The 22,632-nt window shown below is 33.3% G+C and overlaps 1 protein-coding gene across 4 annotated transcripts in view; it reads right to left on the bottom strand.

The window, feature by feature from the left end:
- The window catches only part of LOC132705531 (paired box protein Pax-6-like), a 64,434-nt gene that overhangs the window by 25,784 nt on the left and 16,018 nt on the right, over positions 1-22,632 (bottom strand). The gene's annotated exons all lie outside the window — the stretch shown is intronic.

Below are 22,632 nucleotides of genomic sequence, written 5' to 3'. Positions count from 1 at the left end.
TAATTAATTATATTGATACTTTATTTGTATTAATTGTTTGAATGACTAATTTTGATTGACTTCTAATCAAAACTATTATTGGTCACATTATCTGACTTCCGTATGTTTTTGTATAAGGAAATATAAATTGTGATTGTGTGGTTTTCATAAAAGGAAATAAAAAAGCATTACTGTCCAGTTACAAAAATTTTCTTTTAATTTTATATCATTATTACTAATTCACAATTATTCAAAAAACCAGAATATTTTTATAAATCTAATATGTTTTTTTTTCAGATTTTTTTTATTATTTATTATAAAGCAATTGATTTTTCTTTGTTCTTCTGTAGGATTTTGGAATACCGCCTGTGTAGTGGCCACGTAGCATGTTCTTGGTTTCTATTAATAAACCTCCTCTACGGTCTCCTCCCTTTTAAAGATTCCCAATTCAACTCTCTCCAGTTTGTCGAAGTACAGGGTGGTCTATTTAAGATGCTCGTATACCTTATCTTAATACGCCGAGGAAAAAAAATTAAAAACAAAGTGTTTAACCCTAAATATATATTTTATTTATAGTATTTTTATGTATACAGGGTGTTCCGTTGTGCCAGGTCAATAACCAACTTTAGGTTTCTAAATGAAATGCTATTAATATTTTTAAAAATTCTAATTATTCGCTTAATTTGGAGTATTTTTTGTCATTACATAGCATACAAAATTTGGAGTAGTTTTTGTGAAAAATGAACTTTTCCATTTGTTGCGTAAACACAGGTCTTTGGAAAAATGCATTTTTTACACTTGAGAACTAAAAATGTAAATTTTTATATTAGATCCATGGAAGTGGTTAATATTTAATGCTTTGACCTGTCTATGACGAAAACATATTATACAGGGTCGTCAAAAATTACTATCAAAAAATTTAAAATATGTTTTTTTTCTAATTATTTTGTATTTTATTTAAATCCAACTAAACTTAAATAAAATCCTATTCTAACTAAGTTTTTTTTTAACATTAATTACTTAAAGCCAATATAAAATAAGGTATAGGAGCATCTTAAATTGACCACCCTGTACGTAACTTTTAGCAGTTCCAACGCAGTTATGGCGACCCTCCTTTGTACTTTTTCAACCATTCCCGTATCTTTCATTTAGTAGAAATTTCAAACATTGTATTTCTATTTTACCTTAGGTCTAATATAGCTTTCGCAGGGTTTTGGTATCATCTTGATTGCTCGGTCGTTAAATCCACTTTTGATCCTCGACAACTTCCATAATGTGGCTTTTTCATTTCAAATCTGAAGTTACAGTGCTTCCATTTATTATTAATGTCTGTATTTATTTGTTAAGGCGCAGTTTTTATTTGGGATGTTTGGGTCAGTTTTCAGCACAGTGCCTGGGCTTGAAGCAGATGAACTTTATGCTTTACTAGATAATCTTAAATCATACAGTTTTCATGACACCGAAACTTATTTAATTTGAATCAAAAAATCTGGGACATAACACTAAAAGTTAGTTTTTTATGTGGCCCATAAACGGAGAGATTCTGTTATCAAAACAATGATAGCCCTCCTAGTTTGTGAGCGACAGGGACAGCCCAGTGGCGATCAAAACTATGCTGTATGTATTTTTTAAATTATATTTTAATGCTTGGCAATATTTCATTAAATAAAAGCATTTTTATAAAGTTGCCATTGCTCAAAATATGAATTCACGGGGCAAAACTAACTAACCACTGCAATTATTCATCAATTTTAACTGTCAATGAATCATGTCTGAAATAGATCGAGATCCTCTCTGCGGCCGAGATGGTGTCTATTTGACCAAACGTGACGAAATTGGTGGAATGTAATAATATCTAACGGTCGAAATTGTTGTTGCTACCGAAATTGAACCAATCGTTATGTCGTGCACCAAATGACGTTGCATTAAAGTACTTGTCCGGACCGTGGTTACCCAGCTCAGGCGATTTTTGTCGCGTGATACTCGCATCGCATGTGCACCTATTTTTCTTTGGTGTCCTTTGAAGTCCATTGACTAGTCTTCGAGCTATCTTATAGATCTCCCGCCACTACATGCTATTGTGTCCTCGTCCTGTCTCTATTAAGACGCCCCGAGTCATGGGCGGCGAACAAGATTATATTGGCATTGGAGAAATTCGGTGCACTACGAACTATTAAATTTTATTGTTTTTTTGTAGTATTCACAACCATTCCCTAAAGCGTTGTTTCAATTAGATTTAGTTAGTTTTGGTTAGACTATTGGTTTATATTATAAAGTTTGTATTATAAAATAAGAGCAAATAAGTGCGCAGCGAAAAGTGGAAAATTTAGTTTAGTGCAGTGCAGTGCAGTTTTTGTGAATGAAGTTAATGTTATTTTGACTGCTCTGTATATTTTTAAAAAACATACATAGCGTTGTTTAAAAACCTAAATACTCTAAATTAAATACCTTCGCTCTTTACATCCACTCAGAAAACCAGTAAAAAAAATTGCGTTATGTAATTCTTGAAGTTTTTATTCTTTAAAAGAGAACAATTCAACAAAGTTAAAAAAATCTTAGTGCAGTTTATTAAAATAAAAATAGCGAAAAACATAATACGGTAAAATAAATGCAGATCAACTAACTACCCACAAACGGTCCTAAAAAGTGCATCATAGACCCATGTGACCGATATTATTCAGAAGTATCAATAAATCAAAAAAAGGCATAAAAGTAACAGCAACAGTTAAATAACAAAATATCTAAAAGACAGAGATGTCAAAGGACATTCTCAAATAATACAATTTATGAGTCGTCATAAATCTCAACATTAATATTAATGAATGTTACAATAAGCAAGAATAAAGCAAAAGAAAGCAAACGGATAAAGTGTGACGACAAGGGCCACTTTAAGACAGCTTAGTTACCAACGGTCGTGAGCCACTTTAAACATTTCCAGTACTTTAGTCACCGGCTCAGCAGCGAGGATGTTTTTGGTAGATTTCAGCTACGGGTGGTATTTTGACGTTTGTCGATCCAGGCGGTCACCTCAACGTCACTCGGTGAATGTATTGGTGCTGTTTTGCAAAAATGTACCGAAAAACTAACGGTGGTAGAAAAACTATAATATGCAACACGTTGATAAACTTCTTCAGTTGCTAAATTATTAAGCACTCCGCTCGTGCTAAATCAAATTCGTGACTAAATTGGCGTTTATCAAAATTGTTGCATAAAATACCATTTAAGTAAATAAAAATAAAAAATGAAAAAAATAACTATTCTTTTTAAGCTCAAAATTGCACGAAAATTATTTAAACAGTATCTCGCATTTTAATTTCGCATCAGTTGTCACCTCTTTGAATTTTTGTCACTTTCAACTGCAAAAAAATATCACAAAAAGCTATATACTATAAGTGGGAATTAAATTGTTTGACGATATTATTTCCTAAATTATTAGATTAAATTCCCTTAATAATTATCTAATAATTACATATTAGAGTGTTATAACCAAATAAATTTCAAAGCCGCCCAACTAGTATATAATATATTTAAAGAGTAATGTCATGAAATCAGTAACTCGTTATATAAACGTTGTCCCACACGATAAAGCACCTTATATAGTGTATAATCGATAACGCATCAAATCGCATGGACTCACCAATCCTATAATAATGGCCGTAAAGTTATATATACGTACATGTACAATACGTAACATGCAGCAAGCTTGGAAATGACTGCTTTTGTGTTCAGTGAAACCGTGTCACTTCTATAACGCTAACAATAAATAATGGGTCGATATGTAATTACGAGTTAGAGCAAAATTACAGAGGAATAGTGAAATGGCAAACGTGCCTAAATAAATAATCCCCATAGCATTTTAATGCGATATGATAATTTCTGTTATTAGCGCTATTAAGTGCTCCCAGACAGCAGTCGGCCATTTTGTCGATCGCATGTTAGCCAGGAGAACCTTGGCGGTAAGTAATAGGTAGCTTGCTCGGACAATGATAACTCCAAACTTTATAATATTCGAACTGATAAATAACCATATTCGCCGCATATCGACTGACTCGATAAATCAAACGAACGCGATACCGAACAGTCTAACGTTCTCCCTCTCTTTCTCGCCGTCTTCCTCATTTCAATATTTAAAATAGGAAATAACGCGACAGTTTTCTATACTGGAGTCGATGACTATATTGATCCGTTGACACCAAACACTGGGGCTGCTTTCGCAGACGATGAAGAATTTAGATACTTTTTGGTCAATCAATTTTCCTGCTGTGTCATGTATTTACTGATACTAATAATAAAAAAAAACTTTTCTTTCGTTTTTGAAAAGTAAGTGTTGTAATGTAATTATCGATTTATTGGTTGACAGTTGTCATAAACGTAAACCAATAAGAAATTAACCGTACAAAAAAATTAATAATTATGCAATAAACGGTGACAAAAAACTCTACCCTTCTTCTCACGCTTCTAAAGATGGTTTGCCGGATCATTCTTTGTATTTTCCAACAATTATTTCTCGAAAACTTCAATGTTTGCAATATGAATCTAAAAAATTGAGAAATGCGAAACCAGGCGGTGTTATATATCATGGCCGTGGAGTATATTCAAAATCAGTATTTAAACAAATAACGCCGTCCTCTAAGAACTGTCCTATAAGCTGCAAATTTTCTTGTGAGTGCACGAGCGCGATCGCGTCATGTAATTCATTAATAAAAAAGGTTAGAATTTCTTCGAGGTGTCGTGGCTGTGGCAATATAATATAGTACGGATTAGACAGACGTCAGACAATCCACACAATTCAGAATAAACGACGAGAGTTTTCTCCTACCCAACTCAGCCTCACTAAAGAAACATTTATTTGTGTGGTCGTCCAAAAATCTAAAAAAATATTATGATTGCAATTAACGATTGATTTGATTTAGTTGAATTGAAAGCGATCTGAAAAAACACTTGAGAAATAGAGACTGTGGATCTAAAAACATTGTTAGAAAAATTCAATTTTAATTTTTGTCTTATAAATGGATATTTAAAAATTTGTTTTTGTATTGTTTGTTTTTTCTAGATGCCAATGTTATTAGTATTATTATATTAGCATGCAGTTAACAGAAAATATGCAGGGTGCGTCAAAAAGATGTCGATGCCAAGTTCCATTTTTAAATGAAATATCATTTTGTTCAATTCATTTTCGGATTCTACGACAACATTCAAACATGATTTCTGTAGCATACCTTATACCTTTTTCTTACTTTATTTGACCAAAAACATAAAAAACACAAATTTAATTTTGAAATAAATAGGTAAGTAGCTGGTACCAGTAAAGTTCTTAAATTGTTACAACTCATTTCTGTCAGTTTTAATTTTTATTGGATATGGAGTACTCAAGAAGAAGTTTGCCATTACAAGGTACACAGTGAGTACGATCGTCACCAACCAGGTTATCCAAAAACTAATTACAACATTTTATTAAAAGGTGAGGATAATCCCCATCGCGCATGTTCAGAAATAACTTCAAATAATGATGTTAGCCAACTAACAGCTTTGCGTGTATTAAAAAATGAAAATTATCATCTGTACTATGATGCAACGTACAACTTAAATCCATTGTTTCATCATCAGATACTGTTTAGTGATGAAACTGAGAATTGTTTAAATAAAAAAAATCTAGATATTTACAATTTCTTCAAAATGGTAAATTCCAACTCTCTCTTTCCCAAATCTTAATCAGCCTGATATGCCAGGTAGAGGGCAAACGAGTCCAAATGAACATACTAAAGTGCAGCGAGACACAATGGCCAGGCTCACGATAGTGCACTATAGGCGAGTACCACATATATTTCTTCGGAGACCATGCTACCAGAAATAGGAACGGATTGGCAATAGTCCTTAGCAAGCAATCCATTGAAACTGTAAAAGGTTTCATTCCGATCTCGAGCAAAGCTGCATTGATAAGAATGAAGTCAAAACCATTCGACCTGAATGTCATACAATTATTTGCACCGACAACCGAAAGCAGCGAATTGTTTTGTATCAACAGCTTAGAAATGCCCTCAAATAAACCACAAGGGAAAAAGTTAACGTAATATTGGGAAACATGAACGCTAAGGTTGGACAAGGAAAGGTTGAGGATGTGGTAAGCAGCTTCAGGGTGAGAACACTTAATAGAATTCTGCCAGGAAATGAACCTTACAATGATGAACACTTTTTTCAAACTGCCTTTGAGAATACTGTACACTTGGAAATTCCCAGGTGCTAGCAGCCATGGAATAATAAGAAACCAAATTGACTTTGGTTGCTGTATCCTATAAAACCTACCCAATTGCACACATACCGTCAGATCACGATCTGGATATACTAAACTCCGATTAAAGAAAATGGATAAAAAAGGCACTCAAGGACCACCAACATACGGAAACTCCAACAAGAAAATATACTGCAACGGACCAGAAACAGTATTAACAATGAACTGAGTAATATCTGACAAATAAGCAACCATGGAACAGAAATCAACAACAACAAAAAGCCTTTGGAATAAAATTAAAAATCCTCCTCTCCAACACAGAGAAACTGAGGAAAGATAACATGGTGAAGAGACAGGAATGGACGACGGATGCTATACTTGGACTTATGGAAGAAACGAGACGATACAGAACCAGGGAAGCAGAAAACAGAGAAGTGCACCTAGAAGTTCTGAGATAGATAAAATACGAAAAAAAAACGGTGGTTGCAAGACAATTGCGCTGAAACTGAGATACTGCAGGCAAAAAAGATGACAGCTTTAATCTCCATTAGTAAATAAAGAAAGGAGCAGGACGATTTCGAAGACAGACTGCACAGAAGGACTGTCATCACACAGAGAGAAATGGAAGCAACTATCAAAAGTTTGAAAAGTAACAAAAGACCTAGACTAGATGAGATACACGGAGAAGTCCTAAAACTACTGATGCCAATGCCAAAAAGTGGGCTGATGTCAACATTTATCCCGCTACTCAAGAAAGCGAACGCAACTAATTGCTGTAAGTACAGAATTACAAGCCTGCTTTAAAGTTGCGCTTTAAAGAGTTTTCTTAATATTATACAAGCACGGATTTACAAACAATTGATCAGAACATAAGTGACAATCAGTTTGCCTTCAGGAGGAGAATTGGCTCCAGAAAGACCTTGTTCCCCATACAGGTATTAATTCAATGAGTACGAACGTCGATGCTTGTCTTTACTTGTTTAGAAGACTTCGAAAAGGCTTTCGCTAAGGCTCAGCAAGCTCATCGCAATGCTAGGAGATTCAGGAATTGACAATAGAGATGCGGAAATCCTAGCAAAGCTTTACTCACAATAAAAGGCTGTGGTTTGAGTGGAAGTATAATGTCAGCATCATTTAACGTGTGACGGGCGTGCGTCAGATTTGCATGCTGTCGCCTCTTTTATTTGATGTCTACTCAGGACACCTATTTAATAATATATGGGACGAACTTGTAGTTAAAATAATAAACAGCTTAAGATATGCAGATAATACCTTAATAATATTAAAATAAATTGTAAAAAAAAAAAATATTAATCATTAGTTAAAACGATTTTGGAAATCTACAGTTTACTGCAAACAACGAAGCTCTCAAAAAAGAGGAGACAGTTACAAACCTGGGCTGTATTTTGAACAAAGATTGGAACCACTCTCTAGAAATTAAGTGACAAATGGAAAAAGCAAGAGGCACATTTAACAAGATACGGAATATACTGTACGTTCGCACTAGAAGCAGAACTGCTATGTTCTCTGAACCCTACTTTATGGGACAGAAGCATGGATTCGCACCGCACGTATGGATGCTTTTTATATGTGATGCTAACGCCGCATACTCAGAATTTCATGGGTAGAACAAGTGACAGATGAAACGGAAATTTCTAGCAAATGTCAAACGCAGAAAACTGGAATACTTTGGACCCGTTAAGCGAATAGAGAAATGCCAAATGCTCCAAATCATCTTACAGAGGAAAATGGAATGTCGACGATCAGCTGGACGCAGACTAATATCGTGGCTGCGAAATTTACGTGTATGGACGGACCATCATGAAATCAACATCGCTATTCGGATCCGCAGTTAACAAAGCAATATGGACCAATGTGATAGCCAACGTCCGAAGAAGGAGATACGAAATTAAGCAAATCAATGAAAGTCGCCTGAGTAAGTATTTGGCATAGTTTTTATGCAGATGAACATTTTGTAAGAAGTTAATGGTGGGCACGTAATAAAATAATTTATTTGGCATGCCCGCTTTCCTTTTTCTACAAATTTGCTCTCAATTCTACCCTTTCTGAATATTTTGCGTTAAACAAATTACAAACTTCTTCATGAGTTCCATTTGTCTCCTTATCCAATAAAAATTAAAATTTCATTTCTCAGGGTTTCAGTTAGATGCTCCATATTCACTTTCGTAACTGAGATAAATGAATTATAAGAATTTAAGAACTTTACTGCCAGCCACTTACCAGCTACTTACTTAATTTCTGTTTTTTATTCTCTTGCGCATCAAAACTAAGGGATAGGGTATGCTACATGAATTATGGGTCAAATTTCGCGCAGAACTCGAAAATGAAATTTAAAAAATTGCTGTATATTTTCTATTTATTGCAAAAATTCCCGTGTATGAGCATTTTTTTTTTAATCCAATATGTACCTGATTTTTAAATAAATTTGATCCATATATTAGCCGTTTACTATATTTCATCCAGTATATTTTTAACCATTAGAATATTTAACACCGAATGTAGATGGCGGATAAGTTGAGACTCTGCATGATAAGACGAAAAATTTCAAAAAAGGAATTGAATGGGTTTCCTTGACAATGTAAACCTAACCTCGCGTTAATACCACTGTGACCAATTACCGAACGAATGCAGCAGTAACACTTCTTCTATAACGGCAGAATTTAGGTGCCTCCGGCGAATCGCGTATGGCGTAGGCACCGCCGATATTATATATCTCGAAATTAGTGTTAAAATTATATCGCTCCTATTAATGTCTGCATGATTGTTAAATCGATGGTTATCGAGGGCGCCCGTAAAAAACGAAGATATTAATCGGGGAGCGCGCTGATATGTAATTAAAAGTTGTAACAAATCTCCGGATTACGTCGGAATACTATCATTTATTACGAATTATGAACATAAATTCTCATAACCAGACCATATAAATTGTGGTGGCTTTTCACCAACAATTAACTGGAAATTTATTGCCTGTATATTTTTTTTTCGCTACGCCGAATACCGTATTGTTATCGACGGGGACCACGAAAACGCTTTACATGCCAACTGTTCACCGGGGGCCGCTGCCGCCGCCACCGCCGCCGCCGATATGTATCTCTCGAACTCAATATATGCCGATTTCAACCATTAATTCTCGTATTTAGGCCTCTTAATTATTAACTTACTCGGCCTTTGTAAGTCTTCAATGCATATAATCGCCGCGGGGACATAATTACCGTATTGGCCGAAACGATCCCTAAGGCAATAAAGATGTTTTTGTGGTCCAATATTCCAATATTAAATACGTCGGCATACTTACGAGTTCCTGCCTTTTAACGACTAAATAATTAAAAGAGGTAACATTATGTGCATAGCCAAAAAACAATAAACCCTCTTTTCATATCACCGACCGAGGAAAGTAGTAGGACTCATTGATAAAACTGTTTCTAAGAAATATAAAAAAAACGCAATTTTGCGGAAGAAATTTTGATCAGGGTCGATTACTATGAAATGCGTTTTCGATTACTTTTATACGTTTTATCAATTACCTCGCAAAAACATTTACTTTTTTTTACATTTACATCTAATAATTTCAGTTATATATGGTAGTAAAATTCAGTTAAAGGTACCTGAAATTATAAATGTCTATTTAGTGTCGGGTTTAGACGTCTAGCAAGTATGCTTTCTCGATATTGAAGAATTTCCTTAATAAGTTATAGGTGAGCAGAAGAGCGGGTTTATATATTTCGAAGTGCTTCTTCTCTGAGGTCCACTTTTGTATAAATAAGACGCTTAATATTTCTGTAACTGACGATATAACTTGCATCCTTTGTTCATCTCAAAATAATTTTCAATTTTTTTCTCGCATGTCCTTTTAAATATGTGCAGGGACTACAAAAACAATAATAATTTTAATTATTTTACATTCTAATACGACAAATTGTCGGGTTTATTATTCTGTACAGTGTGATCGGTGTAAATAGTTCTATCCAAATAAATTCCAAAACAATAATTATATAAGATATTAGAGACAGCAATCAATTTAAGAAATAATAAAATGTAAGAAAGAGAATCATAACCTGCAATCGGATTTTAAATATTATTCTGCAATGTAGAAACGTTGATCCAGAAGATGTAAATGAAGGGATTTCTTGAAGTTTTGAAAATTCAACCTGTTATTTGGTTCAGGAAATAATTACTAATCTTGAAATCCAAAAAATTATCTTTAAACTTAGATAATTTAAATTTTGGAATTTTAATTTCACAATTCTTCAACCATTATCCAAAGAGCTCCCTTTTGAATTATAAAAGTCCTTTTTACAGCAATGCTGCCTCCCCAGACCACTATACCATAAGACAGCCTTAAATGAAAATTAAAGTCAAAAGTAACACATTTTTAATGTATCAAAGGTGACCAACGATTTAAACGATTCAAGTAGTAAAGTTATCCTAGAAATCTCATAAAATAACGTATCCAGAGATTTTTAGTTACATTGGGGAATAACTTAGTGTATGTGTGCGCTTATCGGAAAGCATTTAATATTGGAAATGGTATGTCAAAAAATTTGGTTCCAGGAAATTTTTCCGGTTAAGGAAGATGTCTATTTGTTAGAACTGTTAACAAGGAGAGCGTTCACCTGCAGACAACTTCTTAAAAACCCACTTTCTTGGATTGATAGTGGGGTTTTCTTCTTTTCATATCGTATCTCAAACCGCATCAAAACTGCAAACATCAGCTTAAACTATCATTTTTTTATTCAAAATCTGCATATTTGGCCTTTATTGTACCGAAAACGTTAATAAACCATCAGATTTCGACCTTTCTGGGTCAAATAATTGCCGATTTCGATAAGATCCCAGCCAGAGTCTGCTTTTTCGCCTCTTATTATACCGAAATCTGCCTTAGAAATGCAGATATAAACTTAAAACCCCTTTTTCTGGGACAAATAATTGTTTTTCGCTCTTGATTTCGAGCAGATTATAGTTAAAACCAGCGTTTTCACAACTTGCCGAACTGAAATATACATCAAGGCTGCACTTAAAACCCTTTTTCTTCTTCATTTCAAACAGGTTCCAGTCAAAATCGGCTCTTCCGACACATATCGTACCTAAAACCGCATCCAAACTGCAGATTTCAGCTTTAACTCGTCATTTTTGGATTTCAGATATGGATTTAACACCTGATGTCTATTTATTAGAACTGTCCACAAGGAGAGCTTTCACTGTTTACCAAATTTTGCAGACGTTTTGTATGAAATATGCCCCACCAAAGTTTCGGCTTTTCGCGTGTAAGTAATAATCTCACTTTCATTGCCAATTTAATTAGCCCCGTCCAATAATAATTCGAATAATAATTACGCTGCTTTCTAGTGTCGCGCTAAACGGTATGCAGTTCCAGTGGCACAGCGTGGAAACGCGCGTTTTTGTGTTCGGCTGCCCGTAAATACACGTTACAATGGACACTATTGTTCCCTTCTGCGAAAATCGTAAACAGACGATACAAATATAAATATTTCTGTCACGAATCGGCGTAGCAAAATGGCCTTCGTGAAAGGGTGTTCTTCCAATGACGGCGGCGGTTCACGGTTGGTGCGTCCACGGCATTGAACGACGCAACCGGGCTTATTGGTTTACTTGCAACAATTTAAATTACCCGGTTACATGCCGTCGGATCACACGCGTAAATTTTCCTCTAATGCTCTCCGCGACCGGCAATAATTACGATAATAAGTTCGAATCGTCGTCGTTTCTATTATAATTGGAACGATTTGAGCTCTAATGGCGTTGCGCTCTGCCCCTGCATGATATCCACAAAACGCAGAGCGCTCTTAGACACTCTGAATTTCGAACAATGTCAGATATAAAGAAGTGTTCGTGATAGAGGGAGGGGTTAAAGATTAATCCTTATACTTTAGTAGATTATAGAGATTTTAATTTTTTTTCTTAAATATCAATTTTATGGCCTTGAAGCGTATATGCAGTTTCAAAAGTAGATCTTTTTTATTCTACGTTCGCTTATATCAGTCGTGAAATTTTCCAAAATTTCGATCTAGAACTACAGTATTTTTATTTTTTATTATTATTACTTATTGTTTATCAGAAATTTCTACATCAAGAAATCCGCATCAGACATTACATAAGCCTAAAGAAAACAAAATAATAAATAAGCCTAAAGAAAGCAAAATAGTAAACCAATAGGGATCTATCGGCATGCGATTGCAAATAGACAGATACAAATTGTTTTTAAAATATTTCTAATAAGATAAGAAAGACGTTTTGACCCACGTGAGTCCAAATTTTTTAAAGCGGTAATAAAGGTATTGTTATTCGAAAACTCCGCGGTGCGGAGAACATTATAAATCGGGCACGTCAATAGAAAGAAGGTGGTAAATTGTTTCAATTGAATTTGGTGTGCCTTGTGTATCATAAGTAAGCTCTTGCAATATTTAAAGGTCTGGTAAATAAAGTGTGGAACCTACTTCAAAGCGAACCAAAGCACTTGAGATTGATTTAGGAAGAAACAATAATCTTTTTAAAAAGTTGGTCTGTACTTGCTCAAGTATGGAAGACATCCGGAAAAAATATTTAGTATGGTTGTTCGGTATATTTTTTGAATTTCGTCCCAAGAAGAAAGCTTACTCTTTCTCAGCATCGTCAATGTGGCCCCCGCTGCCTGAGTCGCTTTGGAAACTGTTGTGAGAAAGAAAAGAATACTAGAACCACAGTATCGTGTATAAGATACAATAAAATTTTCTAGAAATTAAAAATTTAGGTCTTAGCCCCTGTTCCACAGGCGTAGTATTGTATACCTATGAAGATTGTCAGGGTTTCCAAAAGTGGCAGCAAAACGGACAGGTCGTTGACCTAGTTTTTAAAATTGGAATTATAGTTACTTTCCGGCAGTTGTTGGCAAAGTTCGTTTTTAAAAATGGCCGATGCTTCTGAATTTGTTGCTGGGAAAAGGATTGGCAAAACTCGCCTTCCTAAAAGTGAGAAAATTATTATTTTCAATGTGTTCAATGCTTTTCGCCACCAGAACTCCACATTCGGAGCTGCGCAAATAGTTTTGTTGTTTGAATATGACTGGAGTTGGACAGTCAAGAACATACCGACCTGTGTACGACGATAAAGGCCCTATTAGGTCAGCAGAAGAATAATACACTCAGTATACTTTAATAAAAGAAATACTTGCCAGGAACAAAATAATGTCTGAAATGAAAAAGGATTATTTTTCATTATATCCATGAATTGCAGAAAATTTTGAAGGAAATGATTTTTCGTAAACTCAAAACAGAAAATAACTTTTAATAGAGAAAGTACCAAATTTTCTACTGTCGACGACTATATTTGAAAATAGTAGGACAGTTTCAAAGGGACGACAGGAATATTTATTATCTGGACGAAACTTGGGTAAACGAAGGATATACCGTAAGTAAAACATGACAGGATAAAAATTTAAAAACCTCGAGGCAAGCTTTCATCGAAGGACGGTTCACTGGAGATGGACTGGAGACTGTCATGAATGCGGATGATTTTCAAGACTACTTCCAATAAATTACACCTCTTATAGTCATGGATAATGAAATCTGCCACTCAAGAAAATCCGAAAAAGACCCTTGTTTTCTTAACTTGCTTGTCGTCAAAATCGCTTTAATATAGTGACCTTCCGGCACATCAATGTGAATTAAAATCCATAGAATAGAAACAGGAGAAAATAGGAAGGTTTATAATATGGCGTAACGCCGATTTTAAAATGTAGAGCGTTGAAACCTTCTTGCACAGGGGAATGAAGAAGTAATGGCGTCGAACATTCTATTCAAAAAGAAGAGAGAATGTAAGCTGATAACATGCTAGAAAACATTGTAAAGGCCCTTATTATTTCTCTAGACTCTAACGACTATAGTTCGTCTGACTACTCAGAACACGAAGACCAAAATTTACAAGTGCAATTCTATTTTGAATAATAGATTCTTTTATAATAATAATATTTATTACAATTTATCTTATTTTCTTATTTTTTGTTTATAGCTTTTTATTGACTTGTACTTAGAATAATTAATATTTCAATTATAGACTCATCTATATATGTATAATCATTTATCATTATAGAGATAAGCAGATATAATTTTTGGGTTATCCACCCGTTTAATGATCGACGTCATCGCAAATTTACATTTTACTACTCCCGCGCGTTAAGAAACATAGTATAATATTAGATAGGAGAGAATATTATCTTTAGCAGCAATTAACCAATCTCCATTGGCTATGGTCAGTGTTTTGCGTAACAGAGCTAGATAGAGGTATGCGACATAAAAATCGCAATGGTCCTTTTGGAGGCACGAGGAGGTCATTTATTTTTGTGCCATTAGCTAAAAAACAAATGAGAACCTATAATTTTTCAGGCGACGGGTACCTCTACGCGCGAAGAAGATAACGCCATCAAAAACGGTGTATGTTCAGTGGTGCCTAAAAATGCAAAAGAGAGATCGTAACATCGATCCAAATATGAAATATTACAAATAATAATAGGCTATTATGCCACGTTTAATCCGTTTTGTTGTGCGTGCTTTTCGTCTTCCGTTGTTTGTTCTGAAGTAAACCGTGAAGCGCTTCTGCGTTTTCTAGATTAACGAAAATTATCTCGCCCCGCGGGAATTATTGCGCGTATCTCTCTCTAAAATTGCCCGTTCCACGGAGCGAACAAAAAAAAATGCCGCCGGTTTCAAGCAGAACGAATAATCACGCACAATGTTAATAACGATCCTTAAAAATCTTCTTCCGATGACACAAAGTCGTTTGGGCTTGTAAGTCGCCGTTGGATTTGAATATAAATTTGCTTCCCCTGCACAGTTAACCTTACCTTCAGACCTATTCATCGAGATACAACAGCAGCAAAATCCTGACGTATTTCATCGGAAATTCATCGATATATTTTGTGAAAAAACAAAAATTTGAAAACTTGTAATTATACTGAAGTCGATGTGCACCTATTATGTGTTTTTTATCATATCTTTCAAGTTTCTTTTTGTTCCTCATCTAAGCAAAAATAATGAAAATTAGTATTTCTAGTACGCTCTACAACATTTTACTTTGTATAATGTATTTTTCTTTAAAATAAAGTAAAATAATTAAAAGAATGTGTAAAATAATGTGACATATAAATTATTGTAATAATACGTGACGGATTCTGTAAATATTCTCCCTCCATAAGGAATTATAGGAAATAGACGTATGATGCGATGCAGTCGATCATTAACGCCCCATTGACGGTCTTTATAGTTCTCCGACTTAAAAACGTGTTAATACCGCTGCTATACTGTTTGTGCATTAAAATAATATTTATTGACGAGATTCTGTGGACTTATTACCTAGTTTACGAACCTACAATGTTTAACTGTCATTTTTGTGGTAGAAAGTTTTCTTCTACACGAAAATACAATTTGCATCAGCATTTTCATAGAAAAAATTATGTAAGTACATTCTCCTAAAACTAGTAATTATTTTTGTAATCTCAATGATTTTAATTACTAGGCAATTACATTAAAAGATTATAAAAATTTTTCCATATGCATTTAGATGAAGGTAAATCATTCAACTGTCCATTTCGCTGCAAGAAAGCATCGATTTTTCGCAAGAAAAATGCATTATGGGTCTATTTTTGAAGAGAACATTCAAAAAAACTTTATTTAGACAAACAGCAAACGTCATATTCGGAGGAAAATATTGCAAATACATTAAATAAAAATACGGGAAATATCGTTCCTGAAAAAGATATAAACAATATTCAATTATTATCTTATATTTGTAAATCCAAAATCTAATAACTTTTCCTATTATAGCATTACTGATAGATTTGTGTGTAAAAATAATGATTTATTTAAAACCATTAATATAACTTTAAAATTAATATCTACTTTATTACGATGCTTTTGAAATTGTATTGAAAATTAACTGCATAGTAAGATTCCATTACATATTTATTAACCCCCCAGAAATATTTATATCGTTTCTTAATATTCATTCATACTGCATGCATTGTAACTTAAATAACTATTTCAATATTATTTAAAAAAAAGATTTTCACTACTGGGTAGCAATTATGATGATTTTAAAGTATTTGATTTTTTAAATACATATTCTTACTGTTGTCTTTAATTTCATTCTATATAACATATAGAGCAGCCATTTTCTTTTAATTTATAAAGCGATTTTAAGCATTTTTTTAAAATAAATTAATAAGAAGGAGGCAAGCGGCACAGCAGAGTAAAATAATTCGCTAATATGGATTCTAGATTTTTAGCTTCTGAGTTAAATCTGTTACGGGTAAGTTTAAAAAAAAATAGGATGCCGTCTGGTTCAAAAATAGACCTTTCTACATAAAGAAAATCGTTAAAAACGCTTCATAAATAAAAAAATATAAGGGAGGTCCGCTTTTAAATGGACAACTCTGTGCTTGTTGACCAAGTCCTGAGATTAAATTAAAAAACTGTTTTTTTAAGGATCCATTGAAGACTTATTGAAATTCGAGATTATAGTGGAGCAAATCAGGCTAGCTGAAAGGGAATTTTTGACTTTTCCAGACTCATTAATAACAGTTTTCATAGCATTTTTTTATTTTAAATTTACAATATCCTGTTGAAATTAGTTCAACATTAGAATTTATTGAAAGATTTTTGTTTGGAATCCACCCAGAAATTGGAACAAAGTATAAAAAATACGAAACCCAAGTTCTTAATTTTCTAAATAAAATATGTAAATAAATACTTAAATATACGATTAGATAGTATCTTGTAGCCCAAAGAAAAAATAAATTGGCGCCATTTATTTTTCCTTAAAAATTTCTTATACTTTGTTATAATAAGGATAATTGGCGGGGTGCAATAATATACGGGAAAACCTTGTACATTCTCCTCTGTAACTTCATGTAAAAATTCCATGTTTTTAGATGGAACTCAGGTAAATTACGAAAAAGGACGGGCATTAATCACATATATCTCCAGGTAGAAACTACATTGCAAAATCTAAAAGTACATAAATATATACATAGGTAAGGATGTGAAAGTACAAAAGTATTTAGGTTGTGTACATTAGGTGGATATGCCGGTAATATTTTACTTGTGTATCCAAGGCATTATATTACCAATAAAGGTTATGGTAATTTTACATAAACGCTTTTTAATGTCTAGACCATCGGCTAAAACATTTTTAGTACGTAGCACTTGCAATCATACCATGGGTGTGCTAGGAAAATTACAATACTATTACGAGTTGAAGAAACCCGCGAAAATATCTCTTTTTAAATGAATGAAATGAACTTAGGAATAATGGGCTAAAATTTTACATTATTTGTCCTGTTCCCTAATAATATAAAGGAAGTATATCTGAGGCTCCATGCGACGCTGACAAGGGCAACCATTAAATAGATGAAGTGATACCAAAACTAAAAATTGGTTGTTTTCTAATTAAACTATTTAATAATATAGTGTGAACCATATTACTAATTAGATAATATAACTTCCTAAAAACGGCAACCAAATAGCCACCACTCTACTCGCTTTTCCAAAACACTTAAGGAGATCTGGACATATTTTGAGAAAATACGACCGTAAAAATGCTACATCTAAACTGAAACCTATCGAATTGAGGAACTGTCAGCGGCTATGTTGGTGGTCGAAACTAGATCTTATTGATTATTTGGAAATATCAGGTGTTAATGTGCATAGTCAATGATCTTTCGCAACATTTCTTTTTAACAAACGTTCTCATATCATCAACGTAAGCAAGACGAGCCTCGTCATTTTTTAAAGAGTTTCTTTCAATTGCAACGTCGCACACAGGCGAATTTTTCTCGAAAGCTGGCCAGAAGTCAGAAACTCCAACTTAAAAATCTTGAGCTAAATCCATTACATTTCAGTGATCTAGTTACCTGGCTATTATAAATAAACAAACTTTTGTTTTGATTCGCGTTGCTACGCGGCATATTGTTATAGAAACTTGAAAGTTTATTAATTTTGTATTGATTTAATCAGAGTGCATCAGTGTGTATTTAACCATTTTTTCGAAAGATGGTGATTGAAAAATAATAAAATTATAGTATGGAACCTATTGCTAGTGGTAAGTACAAGCATATAATTATTATTATGTATGCAATTATTATCATCTATGAATTGTTTTAATGTCACAATGGCGTCCCTTCTTAAAATACATAAATGTTTCGTTTTCTTTGGACAAAAAGTACATTTCCCCACGTTTCCCCATCTTCAAATTAGCATAGAAGTCTTATTTAATATGTCCTTAAAAGGACATATTTTCTTATTTATGCGATAATTTGCTATCCTAATGGGTATCCATTTTTTAAGAAGTGCTGTCAGTGCCGATATATATTTTTAATTTTGGTAAAATTTACTATTGTAGGGTTTTTGAACATGCAAAATTCAAAAATGCTAATGGCAATATTGCCAGGTTTACAGCTTCTTGAGAAGAAATATTTATATCCTAGACTATTAAGTGTTTTTTGACTAATGGATGACATATAGCATACATGACAGTCTAAAACCTGTGTTTGCCCTGTGTCATTTTAACAATTTGTGACACAGAAAGTTATTAGGTATCTAATCAGATTTTTTTTTATAATAGACCAGGAATTATGAGATATGTTTTTGTACTAGATTTTCATAGACGCAACTGTACAAATTTCAATAGTCCATAAAAACACTTGTCATAAAAAGTTCTGCTTGTTTATTGCCCTAAATAATAAGATTATACTTGCGGAATTCTTAATACTCAAAGTACTCAAATATCAATATCTCATCTTCGTTTTTACCCCTTTTCTCTAAAATATTTATGATTATCTTTTTGTAATATTACTTTTGTAATTACATATACATTATCACAATTCAAGGTTACAATTAGAACTGTTTTATGTTTTTCTTCAATAATACACATTGTTGGTGTTGTTCAAAAATGTTTTAATAACTGTCACTGAAAAATAAATGAATTACGTAAAAATGTGAACAAGTAAGAAACTAAATTAAAAATGTTCTAACGTCATTCTAACCGCACTGTATATTTTTTATTTATTTTTTATTATATTTTTACGTGTAACGGAATAATAGTGTCAAGTACTGTATTATCATTAAAATTTATACTTTTCTTAAATAAATTCGTTATTCATCATTTTTAGATATTTTTTTAAGGTACATAATATTGGCCAGCATTTTGATCAAATTCGCCTGTGTGCGTCGACCCAAATATAATACCAAAACAATTCAAAATATGATAACAGAAATCTATTACAATGGAAAAACTAAAATCGATTTTTACCGCAAAAAAAAAAAGATTCAGGAATAATACTGATCTGTTTCCCGGACTATTTAAACATAGACAACACAAGTCGGCGAAAAGGAAGGAAATATGTAAGTGAAAGGTTAGAAACAGGGGCAAATATAATTCCGCTCGTAGTTGGAAACAGTAAGTAAAAATACGTGTTTTTCGTTAAACAAATGTCAATAAATTAAAAGTTTAGTTAGTACTAACTATATTTAAAGTCTTAAAATCTTGCTGGTTAATTCTGCAGAGCACCGGTTGTCGTTCAAACATTGATACCCGTTTCAACCTGTTTTAACCTTTCTGTCCATATATGAATCGGCATCTGCCTAGTAGCACTGTACGATTTGGAATAATAATACAAATTTGTAAGATAATTTTTTGATTACTGTTAAAAGAGGCAAGTTAGAAACTAAATACCTTTAAACGAACTCAAAATTTTATCCTCCAATATGGTGGTGAATGGTCGAACCTATTAAGTAGGAAAAAAATGTCGGTCGATTTTTGATACATTTTCGAGTTTGCCGAGCTTTCATGAAAATTACGACAAAGTATTAAAAATTAACCTCTCCCTTTTTTAGAGCCAAATAAGTATTAAAGGCGTAGAACTGCGGTGAATTGTAGTTGTGCGTCGTGTCGGTCTATGTTTAAGGACTATCAACGGACTATCAACGAAAACCTTACAAATCCTACTGAAGGATTTTTACGAAAAACGAGGTCACAATCGAAGATAAACGAAATCTTTTCTGGAAACGACAAAAAAGCATCATCGAGTCAGATAAAAATGTATTCAAACAAAAACGCCTCAAAAAATAAAGACAATCGAACACTACAAACTCGACACAATTGCCAGGGGGCCTGAGAAAATTCAATTTGGAGGTTGAGGACTCTGACTTAGTGTTCAAAGCTCGAAATTCTATAGCGCGGTCTCCTCCTGGAGACAGTGCACAATATCTGGAAATGTTAATTAGTAAAAATTTGGGAGAAGACAATTCCAACAAGAGACCGCGGAATAATATGTCACCGTAAGAAGAAAACTGTAACAACAGGTCTAAGTACAGCACCGGAGACGGATGTGCAGGCACCTACCAGGGAAGCGGCAAAGAAAACGCATTTTTGAAAAGTAATTGGGATTATATTTGAAGCTACGTTGAAGATTTAATGACACATAAACAAAGTAGCTTACCCAGAGTCCAATAATAGTAATGCTCTGCAGGATATAGACATAACCAGAAATGCTACAATATATAAAAATTTGACACTAATGATTTCAAATAAAAAGCATACACAGGGAATCTCCCACATAAGCACAGACATGACGTACCAGAAAACATACGCATGTGTGGCACAAAAACCAGTGAACAATGATCATAAAACAACATCAAAAATTGAAACAGTGGTAAGGAGTAAGGAGACAATAAAGCAGTTGAAAATAAAAATTGCAGGAACCGACACTGGAGGAGGCTTCAAAACCATTAAAGCCATAGTCGTCGAGACTAATAATATGACACAGCAAAGTAAATTGAAAAAACACTAGAAAATAAAAATAATATTAAATCAAAGGAATTGCCGTGATAACTCAGATGTTCAAGATAACAGGAATATGAATGAATGATGAGATTAAAACTAATTTATCCGCATCAAGTATCGAAAAAGAGATAAAAGTTATCGCTAAGAAAACCTGGCGTAATCAAGTCTAAGAAAATTTGATCCTACAAGCACCACCAACAATTGCGAAATGGTTTTTAAAAAAGAGACAATAAATTATGACTTATGTTTATGTAGCGAAACACTTAAATCTTGCTTAATGTTTTAATTTCTGCTAATTTGGACATTGATAGAGTAAACTATACAATAATGAACAACAACAACAATTAGGAATCAAAGGATAAAACTGTGTGGTTTATCGCTATATACAATGTTTGAATAGGCGGCCATTGAATGTTAGTGAAGTGACAAGAATATTTTAGTAGTTACGGTATACAGACCGTCATCGAGAGACATAAAAACATTTTTAGGTAAAATGGAGAAGATGTTATCAGAAATATTCAAAGAAAAAAACACATATATGTGTTGTAGAAGATTTTAACATAGAACTCCTTAAAGAAAATAAAGCGGGCTCTGAATACGTAGCAATTGCGGCGTCTTTTGAGCTTGTGACGACCATTAAGCTAAATAACACCTACCTGTGCTAGTTGTATTGACATACTGACGAATTCAGATTTTGTTCGTACCAGTGTGGTAGAAAATTTTATCTCAGACCAATTATCACAGAAAATTTTAAGTCTGAGGTTAATCTGAATAAGGCTACAATCCTTGAGTACAAAAGAATTTTCTTCTGTGCGATTTGGGGAGAGAAAATTTTCAAAATGTATATTCGCTAGACATAAATGATGTAAATAATCGATGGGATAATTTCATGGACCATACATAAGGCTATTTGATCAATATTTTCCTCTAAAAAAACGTTTTACTAAACCAAAAAAAAGATTACCCTATCAATTATAAATTGCAAGAAACGGCTAAATTTATTACTCACATTGAGTAATCGTGGCGTACAATATAGGGATACTTATAACACTACAAAAAAGGAATATGATGAACTATTAAGTTTGAAACATGACAATAATGGAGTAGATCTCGAGGGAAATGCCGGAAAAGTAGCCAATGTAATCAGTTGTTATTGTGGGTGATTAAAGAAATGTTAAAAAACTTAAAATCGGAACCATATATCTGCAATATTCCATACAACAACCAATCTATGATACTAAATCCAGTAACACCCGAAGAAATTTGTGAACTAGCAGTAGATATCAAATAGAAACATAGCAGTGGGATGGATGAGATATCCACAAGTATTATTAATTTTAATTTTAATTAATAATTGATTTCGAAATAACATTTTCTCAACTAAAATAACAATTAGCCTTAATTAAACCGTTATACAAAAAGGGCGACGTCGGAAAAATGGACAGCTATAGACCAATAAGTCTGCTGAAATTGCTATGTGCAAAAGATTAACAAATTTTATGAATGAATGGGACCTACTCAATACAAATCGTTTTATAACTGAGAAATGGGTAATCAAAGTAATTAGAAAA

The sequence above is a fragment of the Cylas formicarius genome, unplaced genomic scaffold (assembly GCF_029955315.1).
Source record: "Cylas formicarius isolate icCylForm1 unplaced genomic scaffold, icCylForm1.1 PGA_scaffold_7__23_contigs__length_41026272, whole genome shotgun sequence".
Lineage (NCBI taxonomy): Eukaryota > Metazoa > Arthropoda > Insecta > Coleoptera > Brentidae > Cylas > Cylas formicarius.
This window is presented reverse-complemented; position numbering and strand designations above follow the sequence as displayed.